We start from the raw sequence: 19737 nt of genomic DNA on the forward strand, positions 1-19737 counted from the left end.
AAATTATAGTTATGATGTCGCAAAGAAATAATTTTATCATGGGGAGGGGGTCACCACATGAGAAATTGTATTAAAGGGTCACAGCATTTGGAAAGTTTGATAAGCACAGGTTTATAGCCTTGCCCTACTTCCTGCTTTCTTTGCTGCTTCCTGTATGCAAATGAGATGTGGTCAACCTGCTCCCTGTTTCTGTTGCCAAGAAGTAGGAACTGTTGTAATCCCAATTATCAGCTCTAGAAACAGAGACCAAGGAATTAAGTGGCTTTTTCAAAGTAACATAATAGTGGGGCTGGGCTGGCAATATGGTCAAGTGCGCAAAGAAGCTTGCTGCCAAACTTGAAGATTTGAGTTCAATTCCCAGGACTCAAATGTTAGAAAGAGAGAGCTGACTCACGAATTGTCCTCTGACCTCCACACATGTTCTTTGGTGACACCCACCCACACAATGCATATGATAATTTAAAGGAAAGTGGTGGGGCCCTGACTTACATGTGGCAGTCGAATACAGAACAAAAGAAGAAAATCTGTTTCAGCCGCAAATCGCTCACAGATGACAAACTAAGATGTGTATGCAGTTGAAGCTGGACAGGAAACAGACATGAGAAAGCACAGGGCTCTCTCTAATGTGGGGATTTGGGGCACCGATTTCACTGTCATTTTACTATTGCTGTTGGTGTTGCCTCTCTGCCCTGTGGGACGGAAAGAGCTATTTTTATAGGTCTATGGGAGGTCAGGTATGGTGGTGCATGCCTTTGATCTTAGCACCTAGGAAGCAGATGCAGGCAGATGTCTGTGAGTTTTAGGCTAGTGTGATGGTTTGAATGAAAATGGTTCCCATAGACTCCTAAGGAGTGGCGCTGTTGGGAAGTGTGGCCTCGTTGGAGGAAATGTGTTGCTGGGGGTGAGCTTTGCCGTTTCAAGTGCTCAAGCCAAACCAAGTCTCTTTCTCTTCTGCTGCCTGCCAGATCCAGATGTCAAATTCTCAGCTGCCTCTCCAGCACCATGTCTGCCCACACACTGATATGCTTCCCACCACGAAAGTCAATGAGCTAAACTTCTGAGTTCTAAGCAAGCCCCCAATTAAATGCTCTCCTTTATGAGAGTTCTAAGTGGAGTGTCTTCACAGTAATAGAAACAATAAGACAGCTAGCCTGATCTATATAGTGATCTCCAGGCTAGCCAGGGCTACAGAGTAAGACCTTGCCTAGAGCAGGGGTGGGGGGAGGGGGAGAACGGGGACAGCATTGATATAAAAGGCACAGTTGAGACATCATCGAACCCATCTGTTTCCACTAGCTCTGAGAAGCCGGACAGAAGAGTAGAGAAGCCTCTCTCAGTCTTCTGCTCCTTTGGCCTACACAGAGAGAGCTGGTAGGATGATCCCCATAGCCCTGGGCTGATTTCTCTATTCAACCTCAGCTCATTTTCACTGCTTGCTGTGACTGAGCAAATAACTAATTCAAGCGCTGGTCTCAGAGCTGATGAGCGACCCCTGACTAGAGGGTTATACAGCATCCTCTTCAGCAGATTTCCCTATGTGCACCCAGGGTTCTTCCTCTGCATCTAGTCAGTGGGTACTATTGTTTTCCTGAAGTTAGAGGGGAGAGGAGGGGTTGCCAGAGCCTGGGGAGTGGGGGGAGAAAGGCTAGTCAGTGGGTACCAGAGCCACAGAACAGGAGGAAGAGCTGGTTGCTGATGGGCTACAGCACTCTGGGTAAGTTTTGTTGGTAATGGTTTCCTAAATACTCAACATGACTAGTCAAGAGGATCTTGAATGCTCCCAGCAAAAAGAAATGATGACAGCAAGGTGATAAACATGCCAATTAACTTGGGATGATCATTGCATATTCAATACATGTATTGAAATGTCACACTAATGTACTATATATGCATATATACAATATCTATATTGTATATACAATACATATAATTATTGGGTGTCAATTTAAATACATAATCACAATTGTCTTGCTATTACCATTGATGGTAATGAAAAAACCTAGTATCTATACACTCAAATATCTTTGAGCTGACTGACTGATAGATGCTAATTGCTACCACAAACAAATAAGATATACTTAATTCCTGCTCTAGGCCACACTTTGATATGCAGTGTGTAGTGTAGCATTTTAACTAAATAGGTCAAGAAAGGTCTCAACATCTTGCTGATGAGCAAAACTCCGGTGTTTAGATGATGCTGGAGTCAAACGACTGAAGCAGGACCAGAGCCCAGGGGTATCTGTGGCCAGTACTCTCTCCTCTTCTACAACTCAAGTTCCAGGTTGATATGGAGGTGGGGGCATCAAGGGAGGATGAAGATAGTTCTGAGAGAGTAGATAGACGCTAGGCACTTCAGTTTTCTATTGATGCCTGAGGAATTACCACAAACCTTGATGTTTGTAGGAAACGAATTGCCTCATGGTTCTATAACTCCAAAATCCGAGTAAGTGTACCTGACTCCTTACCCAAATTCTCACAAGGCCAAAACCAAGATGTCAGCTGCCTGGGGCCTTATTAGGAGACTAATATGATGCAAGATCAACAAGGTTGTTGATAAAACCTGTCTCCTCCTCCACTTCTGATGGAGGTCCCTGGTTCCTGCTGCTGATCAGCTCCTCCAGTCCACACATATCCCTTCTCTCATGACCCCCTCCATTTCAAGCCAGCAAGAGCCCGGGAATCTTTCTCACACTTCAGTGGCCCTAAGGTTTCCTCCAGTGAGTGGTCTCTGACTTCCTCCTCCACTGGCAGCTGGAGGGAGCCTGCTGTTTCGGAGGTTCCGGTGATTGTGTTGGGACCACCTAGATGACCAGCTTACTATCCCAGTCTTCCTTCAACATAACCACAGGGAGGAAGACTCCACCCTCAGAGCTCTGAGCAGACCTGGCACAGGCTTGCTGTGGTGGGTGTGCAACAACTGTCATTCCCTTCTTCAGCTTCCCAAAACACTCTTCAGAACTCTACTCAGATCTATTCTCAGCTTGTTTCATTTTGTACAAGTGGCAGCTATTGGCACGGGGTATCCTTCTCCGTGTGTGTTTAGGAATCCCTCCCCTCTGCTGTACAGAAAGGCCATGCAGACAGGTGGTGCTGGAGTGGAAGAAGCATTTCCCCAGGAGGTCTGGAACCTTCACAAAGCACCATGGGAGCACTGGGTACCCAAATGGAAAGGGCATAGACAAAGAGGGTCTATGATGGGGAGGAAATGAACGCTGACCAGCGAATCCAGCCTTGCATCTGCAGAGAAGTTTGAGTTCACATTGCTCCATCTCAGGGCTTCCAAAGCATCCTCAGTAAAGATGTATGTGGTAAAATAAGCTGTGTTGCCAGTGATGTGGGGCTGGTGGAGCGTCGCTGGTTGGGTTGGGGTGATGTGGAGTCTGTGGAATTGGATGCACACATTTGGTTAAAAATGGAATGGCCTGCTGGATTGATTACGAGAGCTGGCAGAGGTGGTGTGTGATGCTTGCATATAAGAACGGTGAGTTAGGAGTACCTTGATGAGAGCTGTGTATGGCTGGCCATGGCTGGGCATGGCTGAGCTGGATTGCCTTGAGGCATACTGGATGGAACACAGAAGGATGAGTTGGAATGGTTGAAGGCTGGGCTAGATTGGACCCTGTTAAACAGAATGGAGTACAGGGCAGGTTCAGGATTCCTTAGGTTCTAATTTCAGAGACAGAGCTCACTCTGGGTAGTTCGAGTAGAAATAAATGTAGTAATGGTATTGAATGGCTTACAGAAATATTTGGAAAGCTGAAGAAACAGACTCTGGGCTGCATCTTCGGGAGCAGCTCTTGAGGCTGGGCTGCAGAAGTGGACCACCAAGGCAGCGGCTGATGGTGCGAGCATCAGGAAACCATCTGCCAAGCATGGGAGTTGCTGGCCCAGCTCTGCCTCCAGAAACAGGCTCCGAGGCATGTCCACGCCAGCCAGACACACACCTCACTGTGAAAGCCCTGACAGTGTCCACCCCCAGGAAGGGAAATGTGGCAAGGAAATTCTTTGGATAGACACCACAAAATTGTGGAGCTGCTCCCAATTGCCAATGCTAGGTAGTGGGGACACAGGAGGGAGCATGCATTTGCATCTACAAATGTCTCTTGAATGGATGCCTCCTTCCTGTGGCTTCGCTCTTAGTCCACACCTGTATTCAAGCCTGACACGAATACATGACGTCTTGGTGAAACCAACCTCACATTCATAACTAATGACAGCGCAGTATGGGAAATGCAGTTTTAGGCTTTTCAGCCCACATGGGATCCAAAGCTCATCAGAAGAAGGAGAAAGGTGTGAAGTTGGACTGGGCAGGGGTGGGAGAGGGCTAGGCATGGTTGACTGGCTGAGCTAGGCTGGGTTGGAGGTGTTCCATGTGGAAACCACGATGAGGCTGTCACTTGGAAGCTGGTGCCAAGCCCTTGGAGTCAAATAGTGTCTTATTCAGCTGGAGCGAGGGAGGTAGGACTCAGAGGATGACCTCACCGAAGACAGTGACACACCTTAAACTGGCTTTCTCTCTACTCCTTAGTTCCAAATCCGTTAGTTCTTCATTCAAGCCAGACCCATCCCTTGGCCAAGGACAGTTCCAGTGTGCAGCTCAATCACTTCTGCTTTGCTTAAAATAAAATCTGTTTTAGCAAGAGGCTTGGGAAATAAGTTCCAAGCAGAGAAACTTACAGGATGTATTGTCTCAGGGCAAAACAAACCCAGCCAGGATATCAGAGCCAGATGCCCCCCTCTCTCCACCTCCGTGGGAGGGATTGTGGATTTGATGGAATTCGGGACCAGTTCCGGAGTCCTACAGGTGGCGCGTTCACTGAGCCAAGGAAAACGGGTGCTGGCAAGCACGCATGTTTATCCACACCCAAAAGACTGAGAACACTGCCTGTAAGCTCCGGGCTTTCCGATCGGCAAGGGATCTTTAGCTGATGTGTGTTTTCAGAAGAGCGCTGTATTCTGAATGTCTACTCTTACCTGTGTAAAAGTCCAGAGTTGTATGCTAGCTGCGTCTAGATGATATGTGCACGTGATTCTTTTTACTTGAAATATTTTTATAATAAAGTTTTGGTTTTGTTCTGTTTTTAGAAGAAGGCAAAAGTCCCTATACAGCATGTTTGGAGAGATAGGATGGCTCCCTCAACCACACACAGCAGACCTAGGATTAGCATTTTGTTATGGCTGCTTGCATACATAAACAAACATGTCCTTGACTGAATCTAGTCCACAGATATATCATTTTTCCCATCTTATTGGTGGTGGTAGCCTAAGCAGGTAGAACATGAAACAATGGACACTTAATATATTTAATATAAGTAAATAAATGTATTAAATTAATGAACATTACCATCCATGCCTCAGAAACCAATACTCATTCAGTGGTCACATACAACAATGAACACACACACATACATACATGCACATACATACACACACATACATACATGCACATGCACACATGCACATACACACATACACATGCACACATGCACATACACACATACACACATACATACACACATGCACACACGCACATACACACACATACATACACACATGCACACACGCACATACACACACATACATACACACACATGCACACACGCACATACACACATACATATACACATACACACACATACATGCACACACATACATACACATATACACGCACACATGCACATACACACACACATACACAGAGAGAGAGAGAGAGAGAGAGAGAGAGAGAGAGAGAGAGAGAGAGAGAGTTCTAAGATCTTGAAGTCCCACCTCTGCTCCCTGGAGTAGCCCAGACCAGATTATAGGTTCTTGCATTTCCTAACTTGATGGCTCCGAGTCTAACAAAGAGACCTCTGAACGCAAGTCTCTGAGCATGCCTGCCACAGGCTAGGTATGATGGAGGCACAGTTGTCACACACACACACACACACACACACACACACACACACACACACACACCTCCATCTGTTTTCATTTAGACATCCTCTGGGCATATTGAATGGGGACACCAACTACAGTTGTAAACAAATCCTAGTCTTCCAAGAAAGGACAACAATTCAAGAGGACTGCCTTTTTCTCAGATCAGAACATGAAGGCAGCCTGAGATGGGTCATCATACCCATCTTGTTTCTAAGGAAACTAAGGCTCCTGAGGAGGTTACTGATTTGTCTAAGGTTGCACGGCTAGTCAGCACACAGTCTGAATCAGAAAAGATCCAGTCTATATGACTCCAAGGTCTGTAGGCATCAGTGACTCAGTCCCTGGAAGCCAAGAGAAGTCATCTCTCCTTCATATCTGGGCTCTATGAAGGGCAGGGCCATGTCCTCTCTTCCCTCCGTCCTGACTCTGTTCTCAAGCAGGGTGAGCACATGATGGGGGTGGGAGGACATTGCTAGCTGTCTCCAACTGATATTGACAGATGGAGTGACTATTGTAAATGCTATGGTGTTGTGTAATCAGTAGGAAAATGTGACTGTGTCCCCAGAGATGCAATGGCATTTTGGAGCAAATCCTATCCTTAGTTTTCTGAGCCTGCTCAGTTGAAATGTCTAGGTGACAGGGACAGGCTGGGGAGCTGTGGTACACAGGACCCAGGCAGGCCACTCACTGATGCAATATCTATCTAGAAAAGTGAGAGTTGGAGAAGTCACTTGAGCCTGGGCATGGACAAAGGTGTGTGTGTGTGTGTGTGTGTGTGAGAGAGAGAGAGAGAGAGAGAGAGAGAGAGAGAGAGAGAGAGAGAGAATCATAGAGACAGACAGGGAGACAGAGAGACAAAGAGAAACAGGGAGATCGGGTGGAAATTAATTCTATATGGGAATAGGATGGCTCAAAGGCCAAAGCACGCAGGAGCTATTAAGTCACAGAGTGGCATCTGTCTCAACTGTGAGTTCCTTTCTGTCTTAGGGTTAACACTGCTATGTGCTGTGATAAAACACTGACCAAAAGCAACCTGAGGAGGCAAGGGTTTACTTAGGTTACATATCCTGAATCATAGAGGGAAGGCAAGGCAGGAAATCAAAAAGGCAAGTCTAAGGCAGGAGCTAATGTGGTGACCATGGAGGGGTCAGTCTGCTTTCTTATAGCACCTAGAACCACTGGGGCCTTCCCATGTCAATCACTGGTTAAGAAAATGCCTTACAGGCTTGCCAAGGGCCAATCTTGTAGAGGCATTTTTTTTTCGTTTGGGGTTCATTTTCTCAGATGACTTTAGCTCATGTCATATTGACATAGAATCATTCAGCATGCTTCCTGGCTTCCCATTTCATCCTCTGTAAGGAAGGAAGAGCTCACAAGAAGGAGACGTGGAAAGGGCAGTAGCTCTTACCACGGGGCATGGCTGATGCACAATGAATGTGTGTTACGTGACTATGTGGGTAAAGAAGTGAGTGAGGAAGAGCAGGACAAGAGCATCTAGAGTCAGGAGACCCAAACTGCAGCTATTTCTGTCAGCTATGGGCTGAGTGGCCTTGGGCAAGTCACTTAACCTTGCTGAGCCCCAGTTAACAATAGTAATAATCCCTGCCTCTCAGGTCAGTGTGAGGATGAAAGGAAAATGCAGGATGAAACCACTCATGGCGGCCAGCCACTGTGCAAATGTTAGTTCTAATTATTCTCTGCAATTATGACTGCTCCACGGGAGTCATGTGTTTGAGTGAGGTTCACAGGGAAGCAAGATGTGAGTGGGTCTGTGACCAGGCTATGTATGTGCTTGCATTGTGTGGGAGTGCATGCATTATGTGTGTTCATTATGTGTGCATTGTGTATGTATGCAGTGTGTGTCTATGCAGTGTGTGTCTATGTAGTGTGTGTGCAGTGTGTATGTGCAGTGTGTGTGTGTGATGTGGTGCGTGTGTGTGGTGTGCAGTGTGTGTATGTATTGCATGTGCATTGTGTGTGTGTGCAGTGTGTGTATGCATTGTGTGTATGCAGTGTATGCAGTATGTGTGCAGTGTGTGGTTGCAGTGTGTGTGTATGTATTGCATGTGCATTGTGTGTGTGCAGTGTGTGTGTATGCATTGTGTGTATGTAGTGTATGCAGTATGTGTGCAGTGTGTGGTTGCAGTGTGTGTGTATGTATTGCATGTGCATTGTGTGTGTGTGCAGTGTGTGTGTTGTGTATGCATTGTGTGTATGCAGTGTATGCAGTATGTGTGCAGTGTGTGTGTATGCATTGTGTGTATGCAGTGTATGCAGTGTGTGTGTGCAGTGTGTGTGTGTGTGTGTGTGTGTGTGTGTGTGTGTGTGTGTGTGTGTGTTTGGAGAACCGGGGCCATTAGAAAAACCATCATCCCTCTAAGTTGTTCTTTCGTTGGCTAAACTCAACCTGCCAGGCTGACATCGGAAACAGGCATTAGTGTTGAGTCTGGGGGGACAGGATTAGCGGCTGAACTTTCTATTCCTGGAGACCCTCTTTTCTCAGGAGGTCAAAGCAATTTCCATATATTATCCTGCTGGCAGCTTGGGAAGGTCAGGGAAATAGCAAACACATGCCACAAATTCCTCAGATGGAGAAATCAAGGCAGGAACAGCAGCAGCTGCTGAGGCCACCATGCTCTGCCTCTGCACCATCTGAAGAACTTTGCAACTGCCTGGGCCCAGCCCCATCAGGTCAGAGCCTCTCCTGGCTGGCACAAGCCCATTCCTTTGAATGACTGTTAGAGACACCCACTTCAGTTCCTGGCCTTAGGCTGTGTATCAGGATGACTGGGGACACCACAACGTGAGGAACTATGTTAAAGGCTTGCAGCATTAGAAAGGTTTAGAACCACTGTTCTAAGTAAGTCCAGCCAGTTCTCCACTGCATCTGCGGATGTTGAGGGCAAGGACACAGATCATTCTCTGAAACTGATTAGAATGAGAGTTACTGCAACTTATCAGGGTGTTCTGGGTGTGCAGCTGGTGGGTTGAGGAGTCTCGGAGGGAGAGTTGGAAGAGTTAGAGCCATGATTCTCAAAGTGGGGTACTGTGGCCAGCTGAGGCAGCAGCGTGCAGAGCACGTGAGAGGTTCCAGCTCTCTAGCCTGCCTCACATCTGCTGACTCAACTTCAGCAAGGCGCTCAGCAGGTACTGGCCAAGGCTCACAGGGAATTCTGCAGCTCTAGATAAGGGAGCCACAGGGCTGCTCCAGTCCTACACTCCTGGCTTAAAGGAGGCAGGGTTGCCCCTTTTTCTCTTAAAACACTTTTAAGTTTTTAAAGATATCATCTTTGTGCATGTTTGTATAATACGTGTGTGGATGCCCACGGAGGCCAGAAAAGGACACGGGATTCCCGAATGGTTCTTACCCTTCCTAATGCTGTGACCCTTTAATACCATTCCTCATGTTGGGTGACACCCCCAACCATAAAATTATTTTTGTTGCTACTTTCTTTTTTTTTTTCCAGAGCTGGGGACCAGACACAGGGCCTTGTGCTTATTAGGCAAGCGGTCTACCACTGAGCTAAATCCCCAACCCCTTGTTGCTACTTTCATAACTGTGATTTTCTGCTATTATGAATCATAATGTAAATATCTGATAGGCAGGATCTCTGATAGGCAATCCTAAAAGGGTTGTGACCTACAGGTTAAGAACCTTAGCCCCAGAGCTAGTTACAGATGGTTGTCAGCCACTCAGCATGCGTCCTGGGAACCAAACTCTGTTCTCTGTAAGCAGCAAATATCTTAAACACTGAGCCACTGCTCCATCCCCAAGCCTCCAAGTTCTTCCAGCTGTGTCACCACTAAAGGTCTCTAAGAGCCCCTCACACTGACCCTGTTGGATCTCATGACCCATAGAACAAGAACCTACCATATCCTTCACTGTCATGGCCCGCCAAGACTTAAACCCCATCCTTGTTCTTATCTGTGAAAGCTGTGTGTGTGTGTGTGTGTGTGTGTGTGTGTGTGTGTGTGTGTGTGGTGTACCTAGTGGCTACTGGCTTAGAGCTGATGTGTCCCCATCTTCAAGAAGGACAAGGTCTCAAAAGACTTGTTTAAGGACCTAACTGAAGCTGCATTAAGACACCAACAACCAATTCTGTCCACAGCAGAGCAGCTCTCCCACCCCTGAGGTTCCTGGTTTACAGATAGCCATAGGAGGGGGCGTGATCCTCAATCCCCGGCGCCCGCCCCACACAGCAAGTTCTCTCAGCAAGGCTCGCTTTCCTGTCTAAGACATCTTGCTTCCAGGAAAGTACCAGGACTTCAGTGGGTTCTCGGGAAGTCCTACCTAGATTCATTAAACCATTCCTTTCCTAGCAATCCTAGGGCACCATCACCAACGTTGGTTTGCCAGAGGTTTTGCCACAAAGACCTCATTCCAGAATTTGATGTCTGAATCCTAGCTCTAGGGAACTGCAACATTAAAAGGTGCAGCTGATCAGACCGGTTCGAGGCTCCACTACTCACCGGTGGCTTGCCCAGCTGGACCTTGGCTTGTCCTGTTTATATAGTGGGAATTCATCCTCAAGGTCATAGGTACAGGAAAACAATGTGGTACCAGACGCCCTGACCCAGTGGGAACCATGCTTCGTAGTGTGCTAAGTGTATGTCCTTCTACTCTCTCCTATTTAAACTGTCCGGAACACATGTGCCAAACTGAGGCAGCAGGGTTTTGATGCCTCCCTCACCCAAGATACACCAGACCTGGAGTGTCCAACCTTGAGCATAGTGCACCTCTCGCTGAGAACACAAGAGGGCGCCATGGCCCCGCAGCGAGCCAGCTCAACGGACCTGCGGGTGTGCCGTTTCCCCTCTGGCTCCAGGAACTGTGCCCAGAAGGCAGTTTCCAGGCTTCACCAAACTCTGAGAGGTGCCTGGGAATCTGGCGAATCCAGGAGGAATGGCAGAAAGAGAGGCAGAGTCTGGGCTGGTAATCTGATGTCCAAACAACACGCTGCTTCCCGCGTTGTGCGACTTCTGGTGAGACGCTTGACCTCTCTGACCTTCATCTGCAATGGTGGAAATAAAATCTCTCCCGTCTCCTAGCCAACACAGCCGCCAAATGCTCCCCAGTCCACAGACCGAGATCTCAATTCAGGCTTGATATACAAACTGTAAAAAGTGAGGAGTTAGCAGGAAACCCTTTCTCCCCATCCCCTTTAATTCTTTCTGAAGCCCCTTGGGTTCCCATTTTATGCGCATGCAAACTAAGGTTCGGGAGTCCAGTGGTTTATCCACATATGATTAGGCTGGTCTCCGGACTCAGGCTCTAAACTACCTTCCTGGTCCGGCACCATCAGCTTGGGTGGCGCTTAAAAGACCACCAAAGGGCCAGCAGGGTCAGGTAGCAAGCAGGAGTGTTCAGACCTCGGGTCTGCTTCCAGCCTCTAGCCGGTCTACAAGCCACAACAAGGGGATTCCTGGGCCGCCTCGCGAGTCTGTGGTCCAAGGAGCACCAGCACCCGGGGTTCCGTGGGGTCTCCTGCGCCCTCCCCCAGCCCTTGCTAAGCAGCTGGGCCACTGGGGAGGGATGGCTGAGTCAGGCGGGCCCCAGCCCGCTCCCTGAACTAAGGCTGTTTGCACACATGCAATTAGCGCTAATTGCCCAAGGTTTCGCCGGCTTCTGGCGCGAGAGCCGCTGCCCTGAGCCCTCTCCACCCGGCTAAGGCCGGCCTTGATCCGGACGCCAGTCACTTGGTTGTGTGTGCCCCCAGGGTCTATGCGACGGCCACGTGCGGCCCGGCGACAGCTTTTGTGTGTCCAACGGGGTGTGTCTGGAGAGGCCTCTAGGACAAGTTCCGGAAGCCGCGTGCGAACCGGCAGAGGCCGGGGTGGGGGCGACAGGGTTGCTCTGCTATGAAGGAGGACAGCACCAGCACCTGGCTCTCGCAGTCACTGCGGGTCCAGCATGATCTCTGAAGTTTTGGATGGCTGTGCAGCGCAATGTCGCACACTGAATCCCCAAGCTGTCCTGTCCAGCAGGAACGGGCCACCAGCGTTTCTCTCCTACAGGTGGCAAAACCCAGGCGTAGAGATGTTAAACAAGGGCGCCGCTCAGTGGCGGGGCGTAGGTTCTGCTCGAAATCAGAGGGTCTGCGTGCAGAGGTCTAGGAAGGGAGAGCTTTGGCCTCAGCTTTGGCTCTCTGATCTCGAATCCCTAACTGATCCGAGGCTTGCCACGTCTCGTCTCTCCAGCTCTATCCGAGACCTGTTCAACAGTTAGGACTTCTAGACAAACCCCCAAGAGCCCGAGGAAAGCCATAGTTGACTTGACGTGGGGGTGCTGGCTGTAGTTCCCTCCTTCCCTTGCCATGGAGTCTTGAGGCCACCCTGCGGCTGGAGCCTTAACTAGGAAGGTTCCAGAGTGCTCTGTGTTTGCTGCTGTGTTCCTCTCCCCTCCGTTGCTGTTTTGCTCTGACTCTGATGACCTGTGTTTCTACTGTTTCCTTGAGCCTTTGTCTATCATTGCCTCTCTCTCATCAGCTCTCCGTCATGCAGCAAAGACCCGACACACACACACACACACACACACACACACACACACACACGCACGCACGCACACGCGCACACACACAGACGTCGCCCCTGCAAGGAACACACACCGGCAGAATCCGCCTTTTCAATAAAAAAAAAAAAAAAAAAAAAAAAGACAACTGGGAAACAGTGAATTAAAAGCATTAACTTAAAAACAATCCATGTGTCTGCAAATGCGTTCCAAATGGCAGCCCTTGGCGGGGGGGGGGGGGGGGGGGGCGGCATGTCGTTCACATTTCTGGAGTCCCAGACAAGTAGGGGTGAATGGGGACCCAGTTCACCACACCCTAACTACCTGGGTCAACAGGGTCTCAGGAGAGGGAACTTCATCTTTCTCCTTTCCCAACCCTTCTCTACAGGAGCCTCGGTTCTCCAGGGACATCAGCCTTCCCAGGACCCAGATCCAACTCTAATTCATTCATTCTCTCTCTCTCTCTCTCTCTCTCTCTCTCTCTCTCTCTCTCTCTCTCCTTCCCCTATATGAAGTCTGGCTTGGCCTTGCCCTGCTACTGCTCCACCCACCCACCTCAAATGCTGCCCTCCTGCCCCCTAGACCACCCAGCAGCCCTAGCTCTGAGGGAAAAGTGGTTAGAGCCAAAGCTTGTCTGGGCCTAGAACGCCTCCCCCAGGGAGCAGCAGTTAGGAGATTGCCAACCCCACACCTGCTGCTGTTGTCAAGTTTGTTCAAGCTGTTTGGAAAGTTGCTTCTTTAAGGTGACAACTCTGCAGTCTTTTGAGGCCTCTGGCCTAGAGGGAACTTCTTCAAAGTCCACCATGCAGCTACCCTTACCACTCCAACACCTTTGGAAGTGTGTGTGTGTGTGTGGTACCAGAGGACATCAATTAGGAGGTGTGTGTTTTGTTTGATTTGTGGCTCTGGAAATGAACCTAGGTCCACCTTCATGTCAGGAAGCAGTCTGCCACTGACTACTGCCAGCCCTCATCAATTAGGTCTTCATCAGAAACAACGGGACTGGGTGTGTGTGTGTGTGTGTGTGTGTGTGTGTGTGTGTGTGTGTGTGTAAGGGGTGTCCCCAGATCTCTCCTCTCTCCCTCAATGTCTTCTCACCCGGAAGGGAAATTCGGAATCTATAAACCAGCTGGAAAGGAAGGAATTCTAGATTCTTGGCCTTGTTCAGCTGATGCTATAATCATTTGCAAATATGACACTAGCAATATTATATATAGTGCAGTGCCTATTGTATGCTCTGTATACAGAGCCACAGAAACCACAGGTACCTAGATGACTTCGAGCTACGCTCGTGCTACCTTGATAGTTTCTCTATCCATAGCAGGAGGAGTTGAGACCTTCTCAGCTCAGGCAGAAATGAGTAGCTGAAGCAAAATCTGCTGGGCAGATTGTGGTTGTTGCTCCTACCATTTAAACACAGTAAGAAAAGCAACTAGGGAAATGGTTGCCCCAAGTGATTTTTCTCTTGAAACAGCCGAGCAAGTCATCACTTAGAAGAATCACAGTCGTCCTCACCAGGTTACTGTGTTCTTCCTCCAAGTAACGAAAGATGAGTCGGTTTATTCTTAATGACAGAAGTGTTCTGTGCCTACTGTACAGGAAGCCTTTGAATTCACTGGCTTCCACTCAACATGCCAGGTCCCAGCAGGGCCTGATAGGGTGTGCATACAATGCTTGCACTGGTTGTGCAGTGGGATTTCTGATTCCTATACAATGTCTGCACATGTGCCAGTCATCTGATGGCACTCCTGCTGTACAATTCTGTGTTCTCATTCCTGCTGTACAATTCTGCATTCTCACTCTGATGCTGAGAGGAGTTCTGGTTGAGAATCACTATTTTAGCAGCTTCTGTCCGTGTGTGTGTGTGTGTGTGTGTGTGTGTGTGTGTGTGTGTGTGTGTGTGTGTGTTCCTGAGAGCTTGTGGAGATGTGTGTGTGCTGTGCATAAATGTAAAACGGTGTAAAATGGAGGGGAGCCTGTGCAGGCAACCGTGCACTTCTGTGGTAGAATAGTTCTCCTATAGGTGTGTTTCAGTGTGTTTATTTGTCGGTGGGCTATGTGGAACATGAAAGACAATGCCCTTCTCATGGGTGTGTCATGTGTGTGTGTGTGTGTGTGTGTGTGTGAGAGAGAGAGAGAGAGAGAGAGAGAGAGAGAGAGAGTTCTATGTTTCCAAAAATATTTGTGTGACTATGACTTTGTGTCATGTTCATATATGTGAGAAGCCCATCAGTGCTTATGTGTGGAAATGTCACATGAGTTTACTGCTGGTCCTACCATTTTTTGCAAAGATCTCTGTGGTGGGATTCAGGTCATTGGGGTGGCAGCTAAGACCTCTGGGGCTCCATTGTCCATGGAGGCCCTTTCTTGATGGAGGAAATAGCAGATTTTGATCTTAAACCCAGGTTTCTGTGCTGAGTTTCTAATCTGGCAAGTCTAGAGGAGGGGGTGGGGGAAGAATATTGGAATAAATATTATGTTTGACTGTTTCTGAGGGACTCTTGTCAGTCCGAAAGCCTTCCCCTTCCCCGTGACCCTCTCCCAGGTGTTTTGGCTTCTACCTGCTCAGAAAGCTGGTTTGGTGTTCAGAAACCTGGCACTAACATGTGAACTTCTCAAACAGACCAATTGCTAAGCAAATGCCACTTAAAATGGAGCCTGGATGGGATAGATGAGGATGGATCCAGATGGAGATGAGCTAACATGGTTTCCATAACACCAAAGACAGGCAACAGGTCATCCTACCCCAGGAAAATTGCTCCCAGAGTCAGGATCCCTTCTACTGCAGAGGATGAGTCCTTGAGTTCCTGCAGCAGAAATTCCAACCTAGATGAATCCCAATGCCAATGAGTCTCTGAGTCCCTCTGCCAGGGTTTCCTTAACAGCTACTATAAGTTAAGGGAAGCAAGAGACTCACTATGCTGAGTTAAGAGCCTACTCTGGTCCAAGTCTTTCTTGCCCCATGCTTGTATATAATCTGTATGCATGGGAACTCTGACCCTATCACTAATTCTGAACCTGTGACTCTAACCTTTGCTACAATTTCACATATGCATAAGCCGGAAAGCAGAGATACATGTTAATGTCTATAAATCCCCATGCATCACTGATCTCTTTTGAAACATGTAATACCAACAATTAACACCAACACAACACTCAGGTTCATAAGCACAGCGCAGACCTTACATGCTGATGCTGTTACGGACTGAACGATTTCCCTAGAAATTCATGCTCAGGTCTCACACCCCACGTGACAGTTTTGGGGGATTGGCATTAGAAAGTAATTAGACAAAAGCCCCTGTGGTGGGATTACTGTCCCCATAAAAAGAGAGAACCTGCAAGATGGCTCAGTAGCTTGCCATCGACCCTGAGGACCTGAGTTCAGTTTCCTCAACCCACATGACGGAGGGAGAGAACCAACTCCCAGTGGTTGTCCTCTGAACGCCACATATGTATTGGGACACGTGTGTTCCCCCCCATCAATGTAATAAACAATTTTAGAAAGAAGAAGAGGAAGAAAGAGCAGTGCCCAGGCTCTCTCTCTGCCAGGCACCGTCCCTCCTGAGAAATCAAATCTAGAGGCACACTGACATGAGATGCGTCAGCCTCCAGAACTATACAAAACAAATAGCTACTCGCTATAATTTAAACTACCCAGGCCTTGACGGTTTGTTCTAGCATCATGTGAAGACTCTCCGTATACACTATGAAATGTTCTGGCCTACACTGGTACGTTTACCCTTCATAAATAAAAATTGCACAGATTGTTCTAGGGAGATCCTGCAGTGTTAGTCTGGACACCTCTTACCCAGTGCTTACAGCACTGTTCTCCACACCTACCTACTGTGCTCCCAAGAGAGTCGTACAAGAAGGTACTTAATAGCTCTATTTTACTCATAAGGACGGTGAAGCCTGAATAGACACTCGGGGTTGCTTGCACAATTGCTAAGTGGTACAATCGGGATTTGAACTCAGATTTTTGGATCCCTATATGAAGGGATGCATGATCTAGTGTTTATAGGTCAGAGAGAGAAACTTCACTAGAGTCCAAAAAGAACAATTCTGCGGAAGCCCACAAAGACCTAATTGCCGTTCCCCTGGGCCACCTACCTCGTTCCGATCAGCACCTTCTGACTATGTTACTGAAGTAGACAGCCAACTGCCGGAGTGGGCAGGGTTTTACCAAAGTGCAGATTCACGGTCAAGGGTTGCCTTTTGAGTTCGATTTCAAATAACGGCCCAGAGAGAGGAAGAGTATAAACTGCATTAAATATGCTGCCCAGAGTAAGGCTTAGCTCCATGCCGTGGTTTACAGGCAGTGCAGAATTATCCTGTTTTCAATGCTAAGTGGCTTCTCTGGGGCTTCAGCCGGGCCTGTGTTCAGCTCATCTTGAGATGGCGGTGTGCTGCATCTACATCTGCCTCTGGCTGCCGTCTGGCAGGCAGCTGAGTGTTCTGCTTCCTCAACTCCTGCTTCCCTTAATGCCCTCATCCAGCAGCCCTTGAAACTCCTACCCTGTCTCCATCCAGAGGGGACATTTGGAAAACTGCATCAACTCCGAGCCTAGAGCAGGCCCTCAGACATGTCAGTCCTGGGCTACAATGTGGCTGGCTCCTGCTGAAGACAGATGAAGGCCCTCCCAACACGCAAACATAAATATTTTCTTTCCCAGCCTGCTTCAGACGGACTGTACTGTTCATAAAGTGGCAGCTGGCTATCTAGGAGTGTCTGGCTGTGGCCTTTTCTGGCAGGGAGCTTGTCATCTGTCTCTGTCTGTGCCCTATCAGATGACAGGACATCGCTGGCCTCCTCCTCTTTGGAATGTGCCTCAGATGGCAGAAAGTAGGCAAGGACCATTTGAAAAATACCAGTTTCACCTCTGTCAGTGGAGGGCAGGGAGGAGTGGCCCGAGCTTGCTGTCCCTGGCAAGCTGGCCTTTCAGGGGTAGGACGGCCAGTGCCCAGCAAGCGTTTATTTAAGTACCACATCAGGCAGTGATGTTTTATGGATGGGGTCAGAAGGGAAAGAGCTGAAACAGGCTCATCTTCCTGCTTTTGAAAGGTGCTCAAACTACAAAGCAACGGGACACACTGGGAATCGTGTTTTGCTGCGTGACAGACACGTGGCCTGGAAATGGAGGTGCCAGCGCTAGGGAAGGGGTTGAAATAACATTTCAGGTTGGACTCCTCCCTGCTCCCACCTGCAAATAGGTGTTAGGATGAAAAACAGCACCTCTTCTGGCCACTCGTCACCAGCCAGAGTTGTTTGAAATGAAAACAAAATATTCTTACTTAGAAGAACATGTGGTTCCACCATACTGTTGGGTTCTCTTCCTGAGAGAGCCCTTGTGAAGGCCCCATTCACAGCCCGAATCTTTGGAGGCTGCCTGGGGACCAGCAAGCTGCTGCTAGGGGGACTAAAAAGTACCAGCCTCTGCCTTCAGCAATGATTCATCCACAAGTTTGATAAGTGCTAAGACTCTGGATGACAAAGGCTACAGAGAGGTATCCTGGGCCTGCTTTCAAGTCCTGCAGTATTGAGTTGCCTAAGAGAAGGTATCCGACTTCCTTCACTTCTGTGTTCCCAGAAGACTGGGGACAATAATCCAGATTCCTTGAACAGTTCTGAGAAGTCTAAATACACAGGACCACCACAGCACAGGATTCCTGGTAGCCTGTCAAAGGCTAGCCTGGTATTGAAGGATCTCTTGGAAATTTCCCACCCCCTGACAGGAAGGGCAGAGCTCTTTGATTTTCTAGTCAGAATATTCTGGGATTTGATTTCAACCATGTCTCTTTCCTAGTGTCCTAATAGTTTGCTGAAATCAGGGTACCACCAGCATGCCCACTCACAGTTCCTGAATTCATGCCCAAATGCTTGTCCATGCTGTCTCATATGCTTGCCACACGTACTGCCCTGCACACACCACTGTACCTCCCAACTGGACGCCTTTCTCCGAGGGAAGCCGAACTACCACTTACAGAGTCTATGCCATGGATCAGAGGTTTTATATTTACAGTGTTAGCATGTCGGCACTCAGAAAGTGTCAACGTTTGGAGCATTTCAGTTTCTCAACTTAGAACTATTCAACTGCCGGGGCCTGTGTAAACATTCGAAAACCCCAAAACCTTCACAGTCTGAAGATTGCACAATTTTCGGCATACCTTTTACAGCATCGGGAAACAGAAGGAAGGGGGACAGTAAAGAGTTCCTAGGAGGGAATGATATGGTCATCTTTACCATAGAGCAAAGAGCACCGTAGGCCATAGAGGAAACTGGGATCTGGCAAGATGATGGTTGGAAGGGGGCAGATGTGTTGAGAAAGAAAATGGAGGTCTAGGAGGGAGATAGGTGTCAGGGAGGGGGGCGTGGGAAGGGGTCAGAAGCTGAGGATGTAAAGAGAGGCTACTACAGTGTACACACAGGATAAAAAGAGTGATTATTTCTCCTACATGGGGAGGAAAGCCCAGTTTCAAGACTTGTACTCACTAATACAAGTCTCGACAATGAAGTTGTTCGCCTAATACATTTTTAATGGCACCTGCTATGTGCGAGCTCTGTTCTTGCTGTTAGGACAGAGCTGTGAACACAGCAGCAAAAGCCCCATCTTCCTGGGATTTGTGTGTAAGAGGGAAAAACACAATAACCAAGGAAATGTGTGGTATATTAGAAAAGTGCTGTACAAAAATTCAAAAACGAGGCTGGCTGATGCAGGCCTGAAATACCAGTTACTTGTGAAACTGAGGCAGAAGGGTCAAAAGTTCAAGGCCTGGCTTGGCTACACAGTGAGTTCAAAGCCAGTCTGGGCAACTTAGTGAGTCCAGATCGAGAAAAAGAAGGATGTGGAGTAGCTCAGTGGTAGGAGGCTTCCCTGGTATATATGTAGCCCTAAGTTCAATTGCTAGCAGGGCTACATTAAAATAAATAAGAATTCCAAGATGGTGATCTAGATATTGCTACCTAAGACTACCCATTCCAAAACATAGAAATAGAGTGCTAAAATTACAGATATGGAGGTCAGTTAAGACCCCACCAGCCGGGTAACTTTTCATGTAAGGAAGTCAGCCTACAAGTTTCTGGTGGACCAACCCGGGTAAAGAACAGGCCCTAAAAGACCCCCTCTGAGCCAGCAGCTTGCTGTGGAGGGTGTGCTGCTGCTGGGGGCATCTAGAGCTGTGAAAATCCTCTCACGCACAGAACAAACCCAGTGCCTGCAACTGAGAAGCTTCCCATCATGGAAGCTCATTCCAAACACTGAATTCTAGGCTATGTCAGTGGTGCTAACTCCCAAAGTCTGTGGTTCCTGCCC

The sequence above is a fragment of the Rattus norvegicus genome, chromosome 5 (genome assembly GCF_036323735.1).
Source record: "Rattus norvegicus strain BN/NHsdMcwi chromosome 5, GRCr8, whole genome shotgun sequence".
NCBI classification, from domain to species: Eukaryota; Metazoa; Chordata; class Mammalia; order Rodentia; family Muridae; genus Rattus; species Rattus norvegicus.